Raw genomic sequence first — 21,521 nt, 5'->3', positions numbered from 1 at the left:
AGCATCTAACGAGATGATCATGTGGTTTTTGTCTTTGAGTTTGTTTATATAATGGATTACATTGGTGGATTTTCGTATATTAAATCATCCCTGCATCCCTGGAATAAAACCTACCTGGTCAGGATGGATGATTGTTTTAATGTGTTCTTGGATTCGGGTAGCGAGAATTTTATTGAGTATTTTTGCATCGATATTCATAAGGGAAATTGGTCTGAAGTTCCCTATCTTTGTTGGATCTTTCTGAGGTTTAGGTATCAGGGTAGTTGTGGCTTCATAGAATGAGTTGGGTAGAGAACCTTCTACTTCTTTTTTGTGGAACAGTTTGTGAAGAACTGGAATTAGATCTTCTTTGAAGGGCTGATAGAACTCTGCACTAAACCCACCTGGTCCTGGGCTTTTTTTTTTTTTGGGGGGGGGGACTATTAATGAATGCTTCTATTTCTTTAGGGGATATGGGACTGTTTAGATCGTTAACTTGATCCTGATTTAACTTTGGTACCTGGTATCTGTCTAGAAATTTGTCTATTTCGTCCAGGTTTTCCAGTTTTGTTGAGTATAGCCTTTTGTAGAAGGATCTGATGGTGTTTTGGATTTCTTCAGGATCTGTTGTTATGTCTCCTTTTTCATTTCTGATTTTGTTAATTAGGATGCTATCCCTGTGCCCTCTAGTGAGTCTGGCTATTGGTTTATCTATCTTGTTGATTTTCTCAAAGAACCAGCTCCTCATTTGGTTGATTCTTTGAATAGTTCTTTTTTCCACTTGGTTGGTTTCACCCCTGAGTTTGATTATTTCCTGCAGTCTACTCCTCTTGGGTGAATTTGCTTCCTTTTTTTCTAGAGCTTTTAGGTGTGTTGACAAGCTGCTAGTGTGTGCTCTCTCTAGTTTCTTTTTTGACACACTCAAAGCTATGAGTTTCCCTCGTAGAAATGCTTTCATTGTGTCCCATAAGTTTGGGTATGTTGTGGCTTTATTTTCATTAAACTCTAAAAAGTCTTTAATTTCTTTCTTTATTCCTTCCTTAATCAAGGTATCATTGAGAAGAGTGTTATTCAGTAATTATTTTTAATAACAGTAGGGTTTACAGATATTCCTAAATGAAAATTGTGAATACATTGTGTTACTATTTTGAATTGACCTCAGAATTTAATTCCAGTGATCCAAGAATAATAACTGATAAAAAGTTTCTGCTTATGAAATCAAGGCTCCCATTTAGGGCACACATCTGTAAAGTGAGACAAAGAGGAAGACAGTTTAAAATACTATTGGATTTACATTATATTTTCATGTAAGGATCTTATATAACTGAGATGGAAAACAAGAATCTTTATTATTTGCTCTAATTTCAAGTTATAAATTACGTTATTTTCCCAGGAAACAGAACTTACCTGTTTTATAGACATTTTCAATATGTTTAGTAGGAATTTCAAGTTTCTGAGTCAGCTTTACATATTTTTTCCACATTTCTTCAGTTATACTTGTTCCAGTTGCTGCTGTGCATGGGAGAAAAGTCAGAAGAGATAGCCCCTATCATCACACATCATAATCTAAGCTCATCAAGTCTTCTCATCCTTTGGTAAATCCTGCTACTTTACCCCACCCTCCCTACCAGAATGGTGATTCCTGTCAGGGAAACACTCTGAAATCAGGCCAGACATTCTTACTCAGGATAAGATAACAACTTTCCATCTAATCATATCTATGTCATTGATTTAAAATCAGGAATATTAAAATTATTGTTACATTATGATCCAAATTATACTGCACAATTCAATTGAATATCACACAATGACGATTATACTTGAAATAATAGACACATTCCTGTCATGAAATAAATTGCAGGGGACACAGTCATGCTGTAACTAACCACAAGATAAAAATGTCTTTCTCTCATATAAGATTTACATACCCAGTGCTCCTGACAGATTTATGGCATAATTCCCATCATTAAGATATTGGGCTTCAAATAGGATGGTAGTGTTTGAGACAAAATGTATCTCAATAAGAAGTGTACTTGGGACTGAAATAAATAAATTTTCCTTCATAAGATCATTGTATAGAGATTGTTATTAATTAATTACATATTGCTTAGGTTTGAGATTTTAATATAAATACAACATTGAGAATCTTCCCTCCCCCACTAAAATATGGTGTGTGCCCATCCACAGTCTTCGTCAATGTCATGGCATCCTTATTCACTGCTTATTATCATCCTACCCTTATATTTATCATATTATAATAGTTTTTATATTATACAAATCATGTATTAATTATATAAAATAGTAATTTGTGAGATATGAAATACTTATTCATAAATATAAGTCAGTTCATATAACATAACTTGGATATATCTAATATCTGTTTTTAATTATATTTGCTTAAAACAAAATTGAAAATTCTTTCCTAATAATCCCATTATTCCTAGGATACTACAACATATTTTTCTATATACAATTGTTGGATCAGGGAACCTTTTCCTTTTTTTATTCGATATTTTCCCCTCTTACATTTCAAATGCTATCCTCAAAGTCCCCTATACCCTCCCCTGACTTGCTTCCCAACCCACCCACTCCCAATTCCTGGCCCTGGCATTCCCCTGTACTGGGTCATATATTCTTTGCAAGACCAAGAGACTTTCCTTCCAATGATGGCCACCTAGGCCATCTGCTATATATGCACATAGAGGCACGAGCTCTGGGGGTACTGGTTAGTTCATATTGTTGTTCCTCCTATAGGGTTGCAGACCCCTTCGGCTCCTTGGGGACTTTCTCTAGCTCCTCCATTGGGTGCCCTGTGTTCCATTCACTAGAAGACTGCGAGCATCCACTTCTGTATATAAAAAGCACTGTCAGAGCCTCACCTCACAGGAGACAGCTATATCAGGCTCCTGACAAAAGGCTCTTGTTGGCATCTGCCTACTGACTGGGTTTGGTGGTTGTTTATAGGGTGGACCCCGAGTGGGGCAGTCTCTGGATGGTCATTCCTTCAGTATTTGCTTTGAACTTTGTCACTGTAACTCTGTACATGGGAATTTTATTCCCCATTATAAGAAGGAACAAAGTATCAACACTTTGGTCTTCTTTCTTCTTGACTTTTATGTGTTTTGCAAATTGTTATCTTGGGTATGCTAAGTTTCGGGGCTAATATCCACTTATCAGTGAATACATATCATGTGAGTTCTTTTGTGATTGGGTTACCTCACTCAGGATGATATTCTCCAGATCGATCCATTTTCCTAATAATTCCATAAATGTATTGTTTTTAATTGCTGAGTAGTACTCCATTGTGTAAATGTACCACATTTTCTGTACCCATCCCTCTGTTGAGGGACATCTGGGTTCTTTCCAACTTTTGACAATTATAAATAAGGTTGCTATTAACATATTGGAGCATGTGTCCTTATTCAAGTTGGAACACCTTCTGGGTATATTCCCAGGAGAGGTATTGCTGGATCCTCTGGTAGTACTATGTCCAGTTTTCTGAGCAATCACCAAACTGATATCCAGAGTGGTTATACCAGCTTGCAATGCCACCAGCAATGGAGGCCTGTTCCTCTTTTACCACATACTCACCAGCATATGCTGACACCTGAATTTTGGATCTTAGCCATTTTGACTGGTGTGAAACGGAATCTCAGAGATGTTTTGAGTTGCAGTTCCCTGTTGATTAAGGATGTTGAACATTTTTTTCGGGTGCTTCTCAGCCATTTGGTATTTCTCAGTTGAGAAATATTTGTTTAGCTCTGTACCCCATTTTTAATGGGTTTATTTGATTTTTTTGGAGTCCAGCTTCTTGAGTTCTTTGTATATACTGTATATTAGTCTCCTATCTGATTTAGGATTGATAAAGATCCTTTCACAATCTGTTGTTGTTGTTGTTTTGTTTTGTTTTTGTTTTTTGTTTGTTTGTTTGTTTGGGTTTTTGTTTTGTTTTGTTTTGTTTTTTTGTCTTATTGACATTGTCTTTTGCCTTACAGAAGCTTTACAATTTTGAGGTCCCATTTGTCAATTCTCGATCTTATAGCACAAACCATTGCTGTTCTGTAGGTAAACCTTTACTTAACTTCTAACCTGAAATTTAAAAAATCAACTGTATGCCTGTATTTGACTAAGTTTAGCAAAACCTGTATTTATTTATTTATTTATTTATTTATTTATTTATTTATTTATATAGTTAGTTAGTTAGTTAGTTAGTTAGTTTTGGTTTTGTGTGTGTGTGTGTCATCTAGCAAGATCCATTCATAAGTGCAACCCCTCCCCCAATATTGCTGGAGAGCAGAAAAGGGCAATTTTACTTACCTCGATATAAGCCTCCCTCAGTTGCTGGAAAAGTGTAGATTTTTGGAAAATGACGAATTGCATCATGCAACATCCAGGTTCCAATGATGGGATTAGTCCTGTTTCTGTTAGGACACTCTCCTGGGGACATATTCCCTTCTAAAAAAGCCACTAAAGACACTTTTTATAAAGATCACATCACTTACAGAACTTATAAATAATGCATTATTCATGAACCCGTAATACTTACAGAGCAGTGAGTGAAAGCAAAATATCTCAAGTTTATCAGCCCAAACTGTGTGTAGTTGGCACTTCCCATTTTTCCTAAACAATACATATTAAACAATATATACTTCTTATTTCACATTTATTATCAAACATCTATCTGTTCCTCCAAGAAAACACTTCTTGTTGAATGTGAGACACATTCCTGCCCTTGATCATGTCTTTTATGATGCTATTCTTTGGTTTGTAAATATCTTCATTAATCATCTATTCAGTCAGAGAATGAACTGACTTCCTGTGTGCACCAAGACTTGTGGATGGGAATGGAGCTCAGAATCAAATTGACAGGATTTCCTAAGTCAACAGTGTGATGAAGCAAGCTACCTCATTGATGCAATGCTAGTTATCCAGTTACCAGGATGGTTTGCAAGAGGAGTAACATACTTCAGAGTGAAGTAATAAACTTTGATTTTATCATATATTATTATATGTTCATTTGTTCATATTCACAGTTATTAATATTTTACTTTTAGCAAACAGGTTTCATAATATGATATTTTTTTACTCTTTTGGTATTTTCACAATTTTGGTATAAAGAAAGATTAAATCATCAAGATGTGAACACTCAGATTTAATATATTTTAGATGTGATCACTTTCAACTTAAGCTTTCCTCAAATTAGTATTACATCCTAGTCACCTTCTTATTTCCAGAAATATATGTAATGCCCTGATTCCCATTTCAAAATATTGTTTCTTCTAACCAAATAACATTTCTTACCTGACATAGAATGTCATGCTCATTAATCTGTATTGGTTAAAATACTTAACCTCACGCATCAGAATCCTCACTTGTCTATTTTCTGCAGTTGTACTTGCATATTTGCCTGCTAGGTAGATGGTATTGTATTTCCCTGAAAACTAAACAAATAATATGAATTAATTCATATATCAGAGTATACCTGTTTGAGGAATGGTGCCATTTCTTATGCACTTAAACTTATGTAACTTCACTTCTGAGAGATACCTTATGGTGTTTGTGGGTACTACATACTCATAGTGAACCAGGCACACCAACACCCACCTAAAATTATAAAATAAACTTAGTGAAAATTTAGGGTAAAATAATAGTTAGAAAATGTTATAGATGTTCAAGTAAATAATTAGAAAATAAGTTATAGATGTTCAAGTAAAGAAATACAATGTATTTAGTATTGTGATAGAAAAATGTATATATAATGTACTAACTGTACTCTTATGTATTCCTGGGTATACCTGATAATTGCCTAGTATCTTATTTGAAAAAAAAAAAAATATATATATATATATATATATACTGATAATAGTTCTGCATCATGTAAAATAAAATTAAGAAAAAGATTTTAAAATAGATTTTAGTTTCTTGTTAGGAAGCTACATCAACATAAAAAAGTAATCTTAAAAATATATAATAAAGAGTTGGAAGGACAGCTCACTAGTTAAGACTGCTTTCTGAGATCTTGTGTTCAATTCCCAGCAACCACAAGGTGGCTCACAAACATCTGTAATAGGATCCGATGCCCTCTTCTGATATGTCTGAAGACAGCTACACTGCACTCATATAAGTAAAATTATATATATATATATATATATATATATATATATATATATATATATATATATTTCCACACACTAAATGCTTTCAAAGTAAATAAAAAACAAGCAGTCATATTTGATGTCAAAAGTCTTTGTATGGCAAGTTCTTAGGACTAATTTTCCTCTTAAAAATCACTCAAATCACTTTCTGACATTTCTCTCTCTCTCTCTCTCTCTCTCTCTCTCTCTCTCTCTCTCTGACCCCTCTCCTCCTTTTTATCCCCACCCCCCACATACACATATCCTAGGCTACCCTCTCTTTACATTCACTGTTCCTTCTCTTTTTCTGCCTCTACCCCCTTCTCAAACCTCCTTTTCATGCCCCCAAACAAACTTAATTTTATACTAAAAGAAATTACTCATATCAATGGAGGAAAGACTTAAAATTTTATACTTTGTGTGGTTTTATCCATGATTTCTACATTTTTCCTGCAACATTCCATTCAAAACCTGTAGACACAGGCACACACTCACACCTAAAAACACACACAAAAACACGTAAAATCAAACTTCAAAAACTAAGTCCCATTTTTGGAGATATTGCTGAATTAAAATTAATATTAATAATATCACATATATTGATCAGAGTCCAGTGATTCTAAAAGAGAGCAATCTATTCCTCAAATACAAGTTATTCAATATGTTTACACTGCAGATATCAAATTATTTTGTTTTTATTATATTAGATAATAGTCATCCCTGAATTTGTGCATAATAGTGAAACATTTAATGAAACTCTATATTGACTTTCCAATATTAAAATAATATCAATTATATAAAAATTTTTAAAATGGCATTAATAAGAGATTACTTTTATATCCTCTAGCCAGGGAAAATAAAATTAGGCAATATGAGAAGCTCACATGAGGTAATTATACCTTAAACTAAAACAAATAACATTTTTAGACATGTGACATATTCTAAGTCTAAAACCCAAAAAGGAACCAATATACTCTTGGAATCACACTGGATGTCATGTCAAACTATGATAAATTCACCACAGCCACCTATTTTTCTGCATAACTCCCTGAAAGCCCAACCATGTACCGGTAAGGGTTCCTCAGCAGCAGACACCAAACATGCTAGAGTAAGGAGAAGAAGAAACTTCATCTTCTAGAATCTTCTTTCTTCTGAAGCAAAAGTGTAGAGTTTGTTCAACTGCTGGTGAAATGATGAGCTGAAGAGGCTTACAAAGCATTTCAGTTTGAACAATGTGAGATGAACCTATTAATTCACTCCTTTTAAATTTTGAGAACAGTTTGTCATACTGTGTGGCAGTATTTGTAAGTGTCTGGCATTGCTTTATATTAACCCAAGGGATTAGAATTCAGTGGACTGTAATATAAATGTTCCTGAATTATTGACATTCAGAAACAAAGTCAACAAGAACAAGCTGGTTTGGTGACATTGTCACAACAATGCAACAGTATTAAGTGGAGTATAATATCTCCTCCAGTCCCTCCTTCTCACCACCCTTCTCCCCATTCCCCTTCTTTTTCACATCAGAGAAGGGGAGATTGACCATGGATATCAACACTCCTTGGCTTATCAATTTGCAGTAGGACTAGGTGTATCTTCTATTGGCTATAGAAAGGCAGCCCATTTTTTTCCTGAATTGTTGGCATTCAGAGACAAAGTCAAGACCAGAAAGCTGGTTTGTTGACCCTATCAGAACAATACAACAGTGATGAAGATAGCCAATGAACATCAAATGATGAGTAAGAACAAGTTTGAAAATCACATCATAATAAATTGAGAAATTTGCAAATTTTTTGGTTAAAGTTTATTTTTATGGAGGGATATTATACTTTTTAAAACAAATTTTATAGAGATATATGGTATATCTTGGTCATTGCCAACCTCAAATTCTCCTTTCTGACTATAAATATCCTCTCCCAAATATCTCATTTCTTCCTCTCAACTGCATTGTAATGAGCATTTTGAAATGTTAGTTTCTTTAAAACACATAGAGATATTATAAGATTGTGATTTCAGTTAATGCCAGGTGTGGGCTGCTTCAGATTGTCCACACTCTACAGAAGTATGGATATTTACAAGCCTTTATGGTCACAATTGATATCAGAAAAATACATTTACTCATGTTGATTACTCTTAAATTTTTTATTCTCAATTTCAGATACTCTTGAACAACTTCCTCAAAGAATAAAAACAGAAACAACAACAACAACAATCACAACAACAAAAGGTTTTTCTGATTTTCTTTATTTGGATTTTGTTTTAATTCCAAGGAGAAAACACTTATGGTAAATGTCTTACAAAATGTTCTATTAGAGTGAAGAGACACCAAGAAGATGGCAACTCTTATAAAGGAATGCTTGACTTGGGACTTGCTTACAGTTTTAGAGGTTTAGTCCATAATCAGCATGGTGTTTAGCATGGAGACTTAGAGATAGAGTGCTAGGTAAGTTACTGAGAGTTCCAAATCCTAATCAACATGCAACAGGAAGAGACACTGAACCTGGCATTAGGATTTAAAATCTCAAAGCTCACCTTCAGTGTCATTTCCTCCAACAATGTCACATATACAAGGCCAACTTTCTAATCTCCTAAACAGCAACTCTCCCTAGGAACAAAGCATACAGATGTATATATGTGCATTAAAACATGCAGGCTGTTTTTTGGATGTGTGCAATATTTAGGGGGGGGTATTTTCACATAAATGGCAGCATTTTGGCATTTTCTCCCTGTTCTAGCCCATTTTAGGTTCTGTAAAAGAGACACCAGGCATTTTTATTAACACACTGCAATCCTAAATTAAGTAGGTAGGTTTTGAACTCTTCAAATATGACTAGACAGATAATACCCAGGAAATGGTGTATTACTTGCCATCTTGCATAGGCCCACCATGGTTCGTGTGTTTTTTCATGGCTACTCACTCAAAATTCTCCTGTTCTCTCCACATGGTTTCTCTCCTCCTTCTTCCACCTGTGGTGCTTCTCTACTCTATTTCCTCTCCTTCTTGGATGTCCTGACTAGAATCAGAAATTCTTCCCTATTCTCTTTTGCTCAGGTAATTGGCAGATTTAAGAGCAGTTAATTAGGTAATTCAAGCAATAAGACCTTGCAGCCTGGAATTCCTTTACCAACTTTGTTATTGGGATCATGACCTATAAACATAATTGACTTGAAAGTTTGCTTTTTGGCAATACCCTTGCATCAAAAGGATGGAGAAAGGTTGCTTTCTCACTACCTACATTATATAATAGCCATCCACTAAAAAGATAGCACTGGAAAGTACTTCCTCAGGGAATATTAAAAGCCCAACTATATTTCTATGCATCAAACAATAAAAATAGTTTGTAAGTAATCATTAATTATTATCAGTCTATCATTAATTATTTTGTGAATGATATTTTATTTGCTGATTCTGACAAAGATGTTTTAGAAAAAAAATGTGTAAGTTAACATAAAAAAAAATCTTCCTTGTGGGGCATTACAGAAGGCTTCAGAAAAGATTCAATGAGTTATTTTGGGTTATAAAATCAATCAATGAAAAATTTGACAATAGAAGTTACAGATACTTAGAGACTACTTGAAAACCTTTAATGATTTTCATAAATTAACTGAGATCTTAAAAGGCTGAGGCCTAAAATTGTTAATGGGTACATATGAGTTAAGTAATTTGTGTTTTACCTTATGAGGTGATTCATATTTAAACAGTCCAAGATGCCTATCAGATGAAGCAGAAAAAGGAGTTAATTTTTGTAGAACAAGAACTACATGATGCATGCATGTATCAAATTGATCCTGGACTTGATTTTATTTGGAGCATTACACTTTAATTCATTCTCCTACTGGGCTCATTATGAAAAGAAAATATAGTACTTGAAGGAATAACCATCCAGAGACTGCCACACCTGGGGATCCATCCCATAAACAACCATCAAACCCAGACACTATAGCTGTCTCCTACAAGGCTCTGCCAGTGTCTGGCAAATACAGAAGTGGATCGTCACAGTCTTCCAACTCACTATATGAACTAACCAGTACCCCCAGAGCTCCCAGGGACTAACCCAACAATCAAAGAAAACCCATGGTGGGACTCATGGCTCTTGCTGCATATGTAGCAGAGGATAGCCTAGTAGGTCATAAAGGGGAGGCCCTTGGTCCTGTGAAGGTTCTGTTCCCCAGTATATTGGAATGCCAGGATCAGGAAGGAGGAATTGGTGGGTTTTTAAGCAAGGGAAGGGGGAAAACAAGGAATGGGATAGCATTTGAAATGTAAATAAAGAAAATATCCAATAAAAAAGAAAAAAGAAATATAAATAAAGAAAACATCCATGATCCACTGGAACCTGAGCTTTGTACAAGGAGATAAGAACTGATCGATTTTCATTCTTCTGCATGCTAATCTCCAGTTGACCAAGCACCATTTTATCCCATATACAATCACAAAATCAAGACACTTTTTGGATGCCAATAAGTGCTTGCTGACAGGAGCCTGATACAGCTCTCTCCTGAGATGCTCAGTCAGTGCCTGACAAATACAGAAGTGGATGCTCACAGCCATTCATTGGACCGAGCCTAGGGTCCCCAATGATGGAGCTAGAGAAAGGACTTATGGAGCTGAAGGGGTTTGCAGCCCCAAAGGAGGAACAACAATATGAACTAGCCAGTACCCCTAAAGCTCCCAGGGACTAAACCACCAAGCAAAGAGGACACATGGTGGGACTTATGGCTCCAGCTAAATATGTGGCAGAGTTGGGCCTAGTGAGACATCAATGGGAGGAGAGGTCCTTGGTCCTGTGAAAGCCCCAGTGTGGGGGAGTGCCCAGGCCAGGAAGCAGGAATAGGTGGGTTTTTGAGCAGGGGTAGGGGGAGGGGATAGGGGAAGGTTTTTTTCAGAGGGGAAACCAGGAATGGGATAGCATTTGTAATGTAAATAAAGAAAATATCCAATAAAAAAGAGAAAAACAAAATGTAAATAAAGAAAATATCCAATAAAAGAAGAAATGTACTATATGTTCTCATTTAAAATAGGGTGATGAGTGTTTGATGCTGACTCCTGATAAAATTCACTGCAGGATGTTCATTGGGTAACTTACTGAAAAATATTGTAATTTAAAATCAATGTAATTAACCATGCATAAAGCCAGTAATGATTTTTAATAACAGAGGGAGACAGTTTAAAATACTATTCGATTTCCATCAAATTTTCATGTAAGGATTTTATATTACTTACGTGGAAATCAAGAATCTTTATTATTTGCTCTAATTTGAAGTTGCCTCTGGTCTAATTTTACAGGAACCAACTTAACTCTTTCAAAGACATTTTCAATATTTTTAGTAGGAATTCCGTGTTGCTGAGTCAGCTTCACATATTCTTTTTACATTTTTTCAGTGATATTTGTTCTAGTTTCTACATTGCATGGAAGAAATATCAGAAGAGACAGTCACTATAATCACAGTAAAAGGTCAAAGTTCATCAAGTCTTCTCATCAGTTGTTAAATCCGGCTGCTTCACCAATCCTCCCTACCACAATGGTGATGCCAGCCAGGGAAATATTCTGAAGTCACGTCAGACATTCTTACTCAGGATAAGATAATATCTCTCCATCCAATCATGTCTAATTCACTGAATTAAAATCAAGAATTTTAAAAGCATTTTTAAATTAGTATTCAAATTATCTTGCACCATTCAACTTAGATTTCACACAATCATGATTATACTTGAAATATGTTAGTAAACACATCCCTGTACCAGTGTGTCATGAAAGTAAATGCTAGGGGCACTGTTGTGTTGCAGTAAACAACAAGAAAAAAAAATCTTTCTCCCATATAAGATTTACATACTCACTGCTCCTGCCAGATTCTGGAAGTAATTCCTATCATTAAGAAACTGGGCTTCAAAGAGGATGGTGGAGTTGGAGACAAAATGTATCACAATATATAAATCACTTGGGACAAGAATAAATAAATTTTCCTTCAAAAGAACATGGTGTAGACATTCTTATTTATTTACTTACTTATAGTTTAGTTTTGAAATTAATATAATTTCATTATTTTGAAACTTCCCTTTCCCCATATAAATCTGAGTTTGTAAGCATGTTTCCAAGGGCTGTGGCTGCTTGTAGCCAAGGGATCTTCAAATGCATGCCAGAGTAATGGAGAGACTTTGACAGTGCAGGTCAGCACAAAGCCTGCAGCTACCACTCAGCTTTCCTGTATATAAAAAAAATAAATAAATCTGAGTTTGTGCCCATGCATAATCTCCTTCAAATTCATGCAGTCTTTTTTCACTGATTTTCATCATATGGTTATATTTGTTATATTATAATAGTTTGTGATATTTTATAATATACAAATTATGTATCATTTTATATAAAGTAATACTATATGAGATATGAAATTTTCAATCATATTTATAAGCATAACACTTTTAGCCCATATAATGTAAGTTTCATATATCTCATATCTGTTTTTAATTATACTATTCTTAAAATAATGTTGAAAATTCTTTGATATTAATTCCATTTTCTAGCATACATCAAAATATTTTTTCTACATTAAATCACTGAGTCCAGGAAATATTTTCTTATCTCTAAACATGAAGTAAAAAAAACCATCTCGATGCCTGTATTTGATCAATATTAGCAAAACCTGTACTTAAATATTTCTTTGATTTTTGTTTGTTTTGTGTCACATAGCAAGATTTTTTTTTCATAAGTGCATTTCCCCACCATATTGCTGGGGAGCAGATTTTTCTCAATTCCATATAAGCCTCTCTCAATTGCTGGATAAAAGTAGATGTTTAGAAAATGACAAACTCTATCAAGCAACCTCCACATCCCAGGGATGGAATCAGTCCTGTTTGTCCCGGGACATTCTCTTAGGAAGAAACACCCTGTAACATTAGACACAATGGACCATTTATCCACTGAAGACACTGTTAGAAAAGATCACATTCCTTACAGAACATGTAAATAATGCAACCATCCTGAACCATTGCTACTCACAGGACTTTGAGCTATAAATCCTCTCAATTTTATCAGCCCAAACTGTGAGTAGTTGGCACTTCTCATTTTCCCTAAACTATACATATTAAGCAATAAACAATCCCTTTTCTCAAATTTATCATGAAACATCTATTTGTCCCTAAAGAAAACACATATTGCTGAAAGTGAGACACATTCCAGGTCTTGATCCTGTCTTCTGTGATGCTATTCTTTGGTTCATAAATGACTTCATTAATCATCTATTCAGTCTACTATTCCTGTAGGGAATGGACTGACTTACTGTGTGCACCAAGACTTGTGGATGGAATTAGGGCTCAGAACATTAATTGATACTGTTTTTCAAATCAACAAAATGAAGCAAGTGACTTCATTGACTCCCATTTCAACAAACTGTTTCTTCTACCCAAATAACTTTTTTTCCTGACATAAAATGCCATGATCATTAATCTATATTAGTTAAAATACTTAACCTCACACATCAGCATCCTCACTGCCATTGTACTCACAGATTTGCCTGCTAGGTAGATGGTATTAAATTTCCCTGAAGACTAATAATAATGAAGAACTAAATTCATCAGTCAGGGCATATGAATTTGAGTCCCCACACCTACTTGTTGGTACATAATCTTCTGTAACTTCATTTCTGAGAAATGTCATATTGTCTTGGTGGATACTACATAAACATATTATACATGTAGACCAAACACCCATACACATAAAATGATAAAATGAAATAAGTGAAAATTTAAGGTTAGAAAAGTATGATATCAATGTTTAAGTAATGAAATAAAAATATTTAATATTGTAATAGAAAACAATTATATATATGCGGTGACAGCATTATTGTGTTTTTCTTTTTATACCTTATAACTGCCTAATGTCTAATTGGAAACATGTATTCATGTTGAGGCGTTGAGGGGGAATTAACAAAGAACAAAGAAGTGGACATCAGGGGACACGAGGGCCAAAGTCAGGCTCCTGGCGGCAGCACTCTGCATCTTATCTCCTGAATTCGGATCCTCCTTAACAGCTTTGGGTGTCAGGCCCAGCTCAGCACCTTAACTCATGTCCTTGGATGTCATGGGAGTCAGAAAGAGATAAGGAAGGGGGGACTATAATTCAGCTTTTACAGCCTCAAGTTCCAGGAAGGGAACAGGGAGAAGGAAGTGACAACCTGCTCCTTAGCACAAGGCCATTTGGCTTGTCAGGGTGGGAGACTGTGAAAAGCTCGCTTTCTCAAAGTATGGTCTCTAACATCTACATACTATATGCATTCCAATAAATTTAAAAAATCATATAAGATGTCAAAAGACTGTGTTGCAAAGCATTAGTACCAATTTCCTTTTAGAAATTACTCAGATTCTAGCATGAAAGAGGTAAAATTGTATAAATAGTGTGGCTTTATTCTAAATACAAAAGTCATAATGGAACCAATATGTTCATACATCACTCTGATTGTCAGTTCAATCTGTGATAAATTCAGCACATCCACCTTTCTTGCTACATAACTTCGTCAAAGCCCAACGTTTTACCACTAAGGGTTCCTCAGCTTCAGGAACCCAAGGGGCTACAGCCAGTAGAAGAATCTTCCAGAATATGTTTTCTTCTGAAGTAGAAAAATATAGGTGTTCAGCTGCTTATGAAATGATGAACTGAAGAGGATCTCAAAGCATTTCAGTGTGCACAATGCGCTAATTCACTCTTTTGTTTTTTTATCAGACCAGGTTGGCAGACTCTTTGGCAATATTTGTGAGTGTTGGGCATTGCTTTGTTTTAATCCATGGGATTAGAATTCAGTGGTGTGTAAGATAAATGTTCCAGAACTGTTGACATTCAGAAAAAAAAAGTTAAGAAGGGCAAGCAGGTTTGGTGGCATGCTCACAACAATACCACAGTGACTAAGAAAGCCAGTGAACACTAAGAGATAATTAAGAACAAGTTGAAAAATCTCAAACCGTGAATTGGCGATTTTACAAATTTTTTGATTATAATGTATTTTTGGGGGAGCATTATACAATTTTAAAATTTTTATATAAATATATAGTATATCTTGATCTTAGCTACCCTCATATACTCCTTTCAGATTCCAAAGATTTTCTCTGAAATATATCACATTTTTCTCTCAACTTCACTGTAATAACAATTTTGGAATATTAATTTCTTTAAAACACAGAGAAATATTATAAGAATTCGTTGAATTAATGAGAGGTATGAGGCTGCTTCAGAGTGTCCACAGAAACTATTATTTCCCTTATCATTTAGCCGGATTGTGATTTTGCCAGATTCAGATAGTTTTTGTTGTTGTTGTGTGATATTTGGAATCCAGAGACCTTTACAGGGAGTATAAAAATTCTAGATTATTGAGAGTCTGGGTTGACTGTTGTCTATTCATTGTTAGTCCTGAGTCCTGGTCATTCAGTGTTATTGATTATGGTTTGTTAATTGTATTGCTCAAAGATGAAACAAGAAGAGACTCAGGCTCTCTCTCTCTCTCTCTCTCTCTCTCTCTCTCCCCCTCTCTTTCTTATATATATTTTCTCTCTGATCTCTTGATAGAGGGTAGTATGTGTAAAAAAAGTGGAAAAGGGTAAAAGATAGAAGGGTATAAGATAAAGAATTTATTAATTATCAGAGATCAGCAACACTTCGTTTGTTCTTCTGCATGATATCCAATTACTGTTGCCCATACGTGCTCATCTACCTGGATATGGGCTCCTTACATTAGTGCCTATTGTCTTCAGGAAGATTTAGGCTCAATCTCTCTCTAAGTAATCTTAAATTATAGTCATGCTTGAATAGCTCAAAACCTGCCTAACGTGGGCTTGCAGTGTGTTAATAAAAATGCTTGGTCTCTGTGTCTCTTCTTCAGAAATTAAAATGGGCTAGAAGAGGCAGAAAATCCGTTTGTTTGTTTGTTTGTTTGTTTTTCTTTCAGATGGACTGAAGCTATAGAAAGAATTAACTGCTGTGAGTGGGAAACTGGGATTTAAAAAGTACAAAGGTTATTTACTTCTCAATTTCTATAATATCAGTCTGGGTACTTATTTCCTTCTATGGGATTTAAGAATCTGAGCCAAGTGTTGCTTATCAATGGCAGATATGTGTTCCCTGCTGGCCAAAATGGTTGCATAGAAAAGTGCTGGTGTTGCTGAAAAACAGGAAAGGGGATTGCCTTCACTTTTTCTGATGGGATGTTTCTTTCACACAATATTTTCAATGAGATACATGAAAAATAGTTAAATAACAGGATTCCAAACAATGACACAAAATTTTAGGGTGAATATTAAATCTAGATTTTATGCATGATGTCAATTATACCGAGCTGAACTCACAAATGTAGGTGCATCCACACTCTACAGAAGTCTGGATAATTGAAAGCCTTTATGGTCACAATTGATATCAGAAATATGTTTTTACTCATGTTGATTATTTTAACTTTTAAGATTCTCCATTTCAGATTAATGCTCTTTGACAACTTCCTCAAAGAACAAAACCAACTAAACAAAAAACAAAACAAATACCCAAAACAACAAAAGGTTTGTCTGATTTTCTTTATTTGGACATTTTTTTTTTTTTTTAATTCCAAGAAGAAACAATGATGGACATGTCTTACAAAATATTCTGTTGCTGGTAAAACACACCATGAAGACCTAACTCCTATGAAGGTAAGCTTACAGATTTAGACATTTAGTCATAATCAGCATGGTGGATGGCATGGGCACTGTCAGTTCTGGGGAAGGAATTCAGAGTCCCAAATCCTAATCATCATGAAACAGGAAGAGACACTGGACATGCCTTTAGCATTAGAAACCTCAAACCTCACTCCCAGTGCACTTCTTCCAACAAGATCACATCGACTGCCACAAGGCCAACCTTCAAATCTCTCTCAAGCAGCAACTCTCTCTAGTGACCAAGTATTCAAATGTAAGAGCCTGTATGTGTGTGCATTAAAGCATGCATGTTGCTTCATGGATGTGTGTAATAGTATTTGAGGAAAGATTCTACTGTTGCTTTTGCCACCATATAAATCTCAGGCATTTTCTGACAACTCTAGCCCATTTTAATTTCTGAAAATGAGACCCATAGACCAGGCTTTTTGTTTGTTTGTTTTTGTTTTTGTTTTGTTTTATTTTTCTTTTTTGGTTTTTTCGATACAAGGTTTCTCTGTATAACCCTGGCTGTCCTGGAATTCACTTTGTAGACCAGGCTGGCCTAGAACTCAGTAATCTGCCTGCCTCTGCCTCCCAAATTCTGGGATTAAAGGTGTGTGCAACCATACTGGGCTCAAGACAAGGCATTTTTATCAACACATTGCAATTCAAATTACTCAGGTGTTGAGCTATTCAAACATGACTACACAGGTAAAACCCAGAAAAAAAAATGCCTTGTTACTTGCCATCTTGTACAGGCTACGGGGTCCATGTGTTTCCTGATGGCTGCTCACTCATAGCAAACTCATGGTAAAACCCTCCTGTTCTCTCCAGGTGATCTCTCCAAGCCTTCTTTCCCCTCTGGTCCGTATCTACTCTTTTCCCACTCCTTCTTGGACATCCTGACTAGTATCAGGAGTTCCCCCCTTATGCTCAGGTAATTAAATGATCAGATTTATTCTTAATCAATAAGAAGGGATGAAAAACAGTTTGCTATATATCATAGAGACCAAAGATGGATGACCACAGTGTAGGCCTGACTGCAACCAGATGTCAAGATACATAAATCAACATCTGAATACACAGCACAAAAAAACAAACCCAACAATTCACCCTTTTAGTTCAATAAAAGTTTCATCTCTATTATTGATATACAAATATAACAAATATGAAAATGTACCAAGTAAAATTTACATTTAAAATGTTTACTCCCTTTTATTAAGCAATCTGGGAAAAGGCACTACCTTGATGAGTTTAGACTTCTTAAATCCTTTTCTTTTTTTCTTTCTTTTCTTTTTTGAGTTAATTTTTTTATTAGGTATTTTCCTCATTTACATTTCCCAATGCTATCCCAAAGTCTCCCATACCCAACCCCCCCCCACTCCTCTAACCACCCACTCCCCCTTTTTCGCCCTGGCGTTCCCCTGTACTGGAGCATATAAAGTTTGCAAGTCCAATGGGTCTCTTTTTCCGGTGATGGCCAAATAGGCCATCTTTTGATACATATGCAGCTACAGACAAGAGCTCCAGGGTACTGGTTGGTTCATATTGTTGTTCCACCTATAGGGTTGCAGATCCCTTTAGCTCCTTGAGTACTTTCTCTAGCTCCTCCATGGGGGGCACTGTGATCCATCCAATAGCTGACTGTGAGCATCCACTTCTGTGTTTGCTAGGCCCCAGCATAGTCTCACAAGAGAGAGCTATATCTGGGTCCTTTCAGCAAAATCTTGCTAGTGTGTGCAATGGTATCAGCGTTTGGAAGCTGATTATGGGATGGATCCCCGGATATGGCAGTGTCTAGATGGTCCATCCTTTCGTCACAGCTCCAAATTTTGTCTCTGTAACTCCTTCCATGGGTGTTTTGTTCCCAATTCTAAGAAGGGGAAAAGTGTCCACACTTTGGTCTTCGTTCTTCTTGAGTTTAATGCGTTGTCATGCTTCATTCACTGATGGTTTGTGTGTATATGTGTGTGTTTGTGTGTGTGTGTGTGTGTGTGTGTGTGTGTGTGTGTGTGTGTGTGAATGTGATTCTTTTCCAAGTTTTATTTCTTTTTGTTGATCTCTCCATTCCCCAAAGAGTTGCTATAGACTCTTGTAGGTTACAGAAATGGCTGGCTGAACAGAATCATTCATACTTTGCTCCCTCAGAGATAGTCTGCTGAGTGATGAATTGCCAATGCAATACCCTCACCTCAGTTTACCCTAACCTGACAAGGCTGGCCTTCAGCATGACCCTTTAGGATGTTGTTTTGTTTTGTTTTGATTTGTTTCGTTTCGTTTTGTTTATTTCCCAAAATAAACTATACAATAGAAATGTAATTGAAATATCTGATATCCTTAGGAGTTTCATATAATCATTATGAAATGCACAATATATTCTCATTCATGATAGGCTGATAATGTGACTTTGATATTAGCTCCTCATAAATTCCATTGCATGATGTACATTTGGTACTAAATTAAAACCTCTTTTGCAATATTGGAATCAATGCAATTAATCCTACATAAAACAGTAATGATTTTCAATATATACCTAAATTCCTTAGTGACAATTGTAAATACTTTGTGTTTACAAGCTTGAATCGACCTCAAAATTTATTTCCAGAGAACCAAGAATAGTGATTAATATGTTTCTGCTTGTGAGATCAAGGATCCCATTTAGGGTATGCATCTGTGATGTGGGACAAAGAGGGAGACATTTCAAAATAGTATTGGATAGGCTTCATATTTTTGTAATTTTTTTTTTTTACTGCTAAGGTGCAAAACAAGAATCTTTATCATTTGCTCTAATTTCAAGTTAAATTTACCTGTTTCTTAGATGTTTTCAATATTTTCAGTGGGGATTTTAGATTGCTGAGTCAGCTTCATGTATTCTTCCCACATCTCTTCAGTGATATTTGTTCCAGTTGCTGCATTTCATGGAAGAAAAGTCAAAAGAGACAGCCACTTTAATTGCACTAATAATTAAGTTCGTTAAATCTGTCACCAGTTTTAAAATCCAAATACTTCACCCCACCCTCCCTACCAGAATGATAATGTCAGTCAGAGACACATTCTGAAGTCAGAAATCCTTTCTAGATAATATCTCCCCTTGCAATCAAATCTATGTTACTTGTTATTAGACGCGTTCTCACGACCGGCCAGGAAGAACACCACAGACCAGAATCTTCTGCGGCAAAGCTTTATTCTTACATCTTCAGGAGCCAGGGTGCAGGAAGCAAGAGAGCAAGAAGCAAGAGAGAGAGAAAACGAAACCCCGTCCCTCTTAAGGAGCATTCTCCTTCGCCTCGGACGTGTCACTCCCTGATTGGCTGCAGCCCATCGGCCGAGTTGACGTCACGGGGAAGGCAGAGCACAAGTAGTCATAAAACACCCTTGGCACATGCGCAGATTATTTGTTTACCACTTAGAACACAGCTGTCAGCGCCATCTTGTAACGGCGAATGTGGGCGCGGCTCCCAACATCTCCCCCTATTCTTTTAATAAGAGCAAATAGGCCACCCATATTAATGAGAGTGGAGATAGAGGTCAAATCCCCAGTGTGTAGGTAAAGGAGCCATGTACAGGATTAGCTCTTAGGCTCACAAGCTTTTACCCAGAGCAACCCTGACCTGCTCCCGTGTCGTTTTGCCTGGGGGAAGGGAACTAGGACACTGAACCTTCATGAAAGATGACATGTCTCCCTAGAATAGGCTCATATATGCCGCAGAGCCTTTCCATTGCAGTGCTTAGCCTTGCAACTCTCTCGGGCTGCTGAAGCACACTCACTCTATCCCGTGCAATGAGTCTAGCCTCATGGGATATAAGAGCTGAGTGGCCAGCGACCTATTGCCTAAGCATAGATATATCATATATCAGGGGGAGCTCCATGTTCTAGTCCTGCAAGCGCCTGGGCAATAACCACCTTGTCTCTCCTAGTTTAGGCCTTAAGCTTACAGACCAATCAAAGAAGCAACACTAATCCACAGCAAAGTGTATCTCCAAATAATATTAATCCCACCCATTTTTTAAAGAAAGAAAATGCTGAGGAGATCCAATTGGGTAATCCTTTGGTCAGCGACAGGTCCAAGCGCGTGGAGTTGACCTGAAGTCTCAATTCCCGAAGGGATCTGTTCAAATTCAGCCATCCAATTCTGTAACATATACTGAAAAAGACTTTTTGACAAATTAGCTGCCCTAGTAAATTTAACATACTGAATGGAAATAACACACAATTCCGGAAACTTTTGTTCACATCCCAGCTGAGTTATTTGTCATAATACATCTAGTTGTATCTGGACAAGATCTATGAGTTGATTAACCAGCATGAGACCTCTCTGTATCTTGACATTAGCTGAGGCCTGTTCATCTATGACTGTAGTCACTGAGGCTGACAAAGTGTTAATGGTGTCAGTCGTCTGGACCTGTCCAGACAGAGCCAAGGCTGTCTGAATTAAGGCCAAACCCAGTTCCTAGTTAGTGGTAAAAAAGCAGGAGAATACTTGAGCATTATACATCACCGTCATTGGGAGTGGAAATGTCGACATTATCCCCCAACGCTGCTCTCTTTTTATTATTGACGCCCTGGACATCACCAAGACGAGGGACATTAGTATTCCCTTGGTCAGTCTGGATTTTTCGGGTGAGTCTTTCTGGTATCCAAAATGGGTTGTTTTCATTCTGTGGGAAAACACAGATAGCTCCCCTGGATCTTATCAAAATAGGATCCGGGCCATACCATTTATTATCAAGGACATTTTTCCATTTAACCATCTCATTGG

General features: G+C 36.2%; 1 long non-coding RNA gene and 1 other non-coding gene across 2 annotated transcripts; one reads left to right on the top strand and one right to left on the bottom strand.

Annotated features, from left to right (window-relative positions):
- Positions 1-12,167: 12,167 nt before the first annotated feature.
- Positions 12,168-19,904, bottom strand: Gm35195. Its single transcript, XR_377724.1, has 3 exons — positions 19,874-19,904; positions 19,569-19,670; positions 12,168-12,317 (listed from the first exon to the last, which is right to left on the bottom strand). It is a non-coding gene; the product is annotated as a predicted gene, 35195 (long non-coding RNA).
- Gm22622 lies at positions 12,197-12,325 on the top strand. Its single transcript, XR_003956584.1, has one exon. It is a non-coding gene; the product is annotated as a small nucleolar RNA SNORA44 (small nucleolar RNA).
- Positions 19,905-21,521: the final 1,617 nt, after the last annotated feature.

The sequence above is a fragment of the Mus musculus genome, chromosome 6 (genome assembly GCF_000001635.26).
Source record: "Mus musculus strain C57BL/6J chromosome 6, GRCm38.p6 C57BL/6J".
NCBI classification, from domain to species: Eukaryota; Metazoa; Chordata; class Mammalia; order Rodentia; family Muridae; genus Mus; species Mus musculus.
This window is presented reverse-complemented; position numbering and strand designations above follow the sequence as displayed.